Source organism: Monopterus albus, unplaced genomic scaffold (genome assembly GCF_001952655.1).
Source record: "Monopterus albus unplaced genomic scaffold, M_albus_1.0 scaffold310.1, whole genome shotgun sequence".
Lineage (NCBI taxonomy): Eukaryota > Metazoa > Chordata > Actinopteri > Synbranchiformes > Synbranchidae > Monopterus > Monopterus albus.
In genome coordinates this window covers 10,288-14,467 of record NW_018128190.1, presented here as the reverse complement: position 1 = coordinate 14,467, position 4,180 = coordinate 10,288, and positions in this window count along the sequence as shown.

The following is a 4,180-nucleotide window of genomic DNA, read 5'->3' as shown; positions in this document are numbered from 1 at the left end:
CACACATTCTCTGAGCTGTCCTAATGAATCTCATCATACAGCCTGTGTTTGCCCCACTAGTGTCTTGTTTGTTGACCTTTATAAGATGTCATCACTTATTATCTTCATGGGTTGTGTAATTCTGCCCCATAACACAATCCCCTCAACCACATCCAGCGACCCACAATATGTGATCAAATACTTCTTGTCAGTGTAACGGCCATTAACAATGAACAACAGGCATATGCTTGATGATGGCTCCCTCCTCCCTCTATCTGTTCTCTCCTCTTACCCTAGAACACAGTGTCCTTTAGAATTGCCATTAGTGACAGTGGAACTAATTGGCACATGGTTATGAAAGATCCCCCTGGGTCATTTTAAATTGGACTGCACAATTTCCTTCAACATCTGATAGGCGAGTCCATGCACAGGACCTGAGGAGGTATTGATTATAAATATATTAATGTGGGCCAGTGCAGTGTACTCAGCAAGGGGCAGATGATGTAGGGCTACATGTCTAGACTATAATAAACTGACCTCATCTTGTGCATACTACATAATGTATGGTAATGGGGGCAAAAGAGGAATTCTGTCTGGTAGTCTTATCTGCTCACTACATTGTTTTCCTTTGATACATCTGTTGCACACAGGTTGGAGGAAGATGTAGTTAGCGTATAGGTGAAGTGAATCCGGTTGCCAATTATAAACAACTAAACTATCAGGAAGGGAACATATCTGCTGCCAATACCACATTGATTTCAGCGTTGACATTGGCAACTTTATCGAATCATTAAGGAGAAACGGGGGCATGCATTAGACGGCCAAATGTGCCAAACTGAACATGAAGTTGCATACAAAACTCATTAAGACTCATAGATAGATGTGAGCATCTCTGACTGTGTATAAGATATTGCTTTTGGTTGCTCATTATATAGATGATGTCCTGTCCCTTTCCACCAGATTAGGTCCAGCATTCAGGGCTGAAATTATATTGCTTTGCAGGATCTATGTGCCAGGTTTGCCCGGCTGCACCTTCCTCTCTTCCTTTTCCTCACTCTAGTTTTGCTTCCCTGATTACACTATCTAACACACCTGCCCACTTCCCTTGATTATCACCAGCTGCACCTTATCGCTCTCCTCCCTACTTATACCCTGCTCACTGATCACTCCCCTGCCAGTTCAGTCTCTGTCTCCAGGCTCCTTTGATCATTGTTTTATTTCTTGCGCTTCTTACACCAGTCATAGTTCTCTCTTTTTGTTAAGTATTACCTTTAGACAAATGATTATGCATATTATGGTGAGCATTAGAGTAGGGCTTGGTATTTTATACACCAGGGGAAAGTAAATCATAGTGGCAAGTTCATGTAGAGATAAAACTGTGAATGGGAGGGGTAGTGTCTGTGGTGGGAAGCCTACCTTTCCTTGTTGTAGGAGGAGAGCAGGGTGTTGATACCCGGTCTGTCATTATTCACCACTCCATAGACTGCATATGTTTTTTTTTTCTCTCCCACCGCTGATCGACACCCGGTTACCACTAACTACCTCTCCACTTCTCATTGCACTGTTTCACTTTGTAAATAAATATCACTGCTTGCACCGAAGCCAGCTATCTGGGTCCGGTTTTTTTCCCCCGCTCGCTCATCATAGTGTCGAGCGTCCCTAACACTATGTGCTGTCAGTTCGTTTCACAAAATTATTACATTGCTGTTTACATTTTAAAAAGGTTTAGAGATAAATTATTGTGCAGCATGTCACATATAATCAATAGCTGTCACAAGATTAGTGGAACTAATTTATTTTGCAATTACAGATAAGTTTTAGAATTGAAATCGCACAAACACACTGTACATTTGTCAATGCTACTGCAACTGTCAGTGACTTTATGTTGAAAATACAGAAAGGATTATGGATTTATGGTGGCCAGGGGGTAATACCCTGAAAGCTGATTGTGGCCACCTTAGGCAGGCCTGTCTGTCTCTCATTGCCTGTAAATGAAGTTGATTAGGTAAGACTGCTGCTCTGTGGTCTCGTCTATCTCCTGGTTTGGACACGAGCCATATTGTGCCCCCTCCTCGCTCATTCCGCTTCAAGACCACAACTACTTGACCTCTCAGAAATCAGACCCTGAGGCTCCTCACTGCTCCCACCAGGCACCTGCCAACCTTTGACCCCATGACTGGGTGAGCATCTGGAAGGTGAGGAGAGACAGACGAGGAGTACAGGGTGGGCTGCTGTGAAGTATTGACATGGTAACAGATCAGATTATGTAGTCATCATTCCAGCTTCTCTTCCTCTGCTTTATGTTCTGTGTACCTCTGTTGGTATCTGTCTCTTTTTGTCTTTTTCCTTCTTTTATTTCATTCTTTAACCTCACAGATCATGCAGGCTATGGTGTATGCACAGCTGGCCATGACAGAGCCATCAGGAAATGTGTGGTTTACGGATCCCTTGTTAACATTCTGATTTGACTTGGCTTTCACTGTTCAGAGACCTGGAATTTTAACTGTGCAGGGGCTACTGAGGTCCAACTCAGCATGTCTGACCACAGTGGAAAGCCACTCAATATGCAGCATCCTCACTGACTGAAAGGAAATGTCATATAGTACATAAAGCTCCTTCAAAAATAGTGGTTTCTAACCACATATGCAATGGTCCCACACCTGCTGACACAATTTGTTACAAAGAATTTCTTATCATTAGTCTTACTAAAATGCGATCCAAACCTTGGTTTTATGGAAACAGCAATATCCTAGTTTTTAAGTTACAGGAAGGGTGTTAAAACATACGGTACAGTATATCTAAAGTTAGAGCAGCCTTAAAGTGACATCTCAGGGATAAAATCTATGTAATAAAATATGGCCCAGTTCACAGACCTCACCCAGTGAACAGGATTTTAATGGTTCAAACCAATGAACCATACTTTTCCATTCAGAATAAAACAATTTCTACCATAGGGGTTACCCATATTCTTCAGTCTATACTTAAAGCAGCATTCTGACATTTTATGAAATATGCCTATTTTGCTTTCTTGCCAAAAGTTGGATGAAAATATGAATTCCTTTCTCATTTATGTTGAAGCAACAGCCAGAAGCTGGGTAACTTAACATAAAGACTGGAAACAGGGAAACACTGGAGCAATGAGGTCTCCACTCAGAGAGACAGCAAGACTCTAGGGAAGCACCGCTTCCAGCCAAGAAATAGTGCAGTTCATAACTCCACATAAAACCATAACCTGTGTTTTTCACAGTTTTTTGTATGTATTAAACAAAGGAGATATAATGTGTTAACCAGTGAGCTTTAGAGGTGCTGTTAGGTGGGTTTTGCTGCCTTCAAGCAGAATTGTTGCCCCTGTTTCCAGTGTTTATGCTAAGCTAAGCTACCCAGTTGCAAGTTGAGTAGTAGAGATTTGAGTAGAATTTTATCTTCTGTAATTCTTGGCAAGAATACCTTTTATTTTCTTTTTAATGCCACGATGGCAGGTGCAGATGTAGTGGTCTCATGCGGACCAAACATTTTAATGCTTTTGTCATATTGTCTTCAAATGTTAACTTGCTACTGGCATGATGGACTCGTTGCTGACTCCTCATGATGAACTGTATGTTTATTTCAGCAAGGTATGGTGCATGAATGCTGTAGTTCTGTCCAAAAACTGTTCTCCACTGGTGGAGTTTACTATCACTGGTTATACTATCTTAGGGAGTTCTCTGCTGTTGTTATTGTAGCTGACAGCTGAACTCATTGGTTGATGGAGGCACTGCGGGAGGTGTCAGTGATCAACAAGCTGCACACCTGATGGATTTTTGATCATTGCTGGCAACTTCAGTCATGCATATTTAAAGATTGTTTTGCCAAAAATCCACCAGCATGTCAAGTTTGCTACAACAGGAGACAATACTCTCAGCCTGGTTTACATCGCAGTTGCTGCTGCTAACATAAGAGTGCTCACTCTTACCTTTAAGACTGTGTTGTGGTTGTATGCGTAAATGTTTTATTTACAATTTTTAGTTGAAGTCTATAGTAATTTAGTTTTTTGCACCTATTTTGCACTTGTCATTAATGTCTGTCCTGTGTTGGCCCATGTACTCCATTCAGACATGCATTTACATGGAAATCATAATAAATATGAACCTTTCCCAAAATGTTAAACTTCTACTGTAATGTAGAATTTCTCTTATATGCATTGTAGGCAGTTTGATTTATC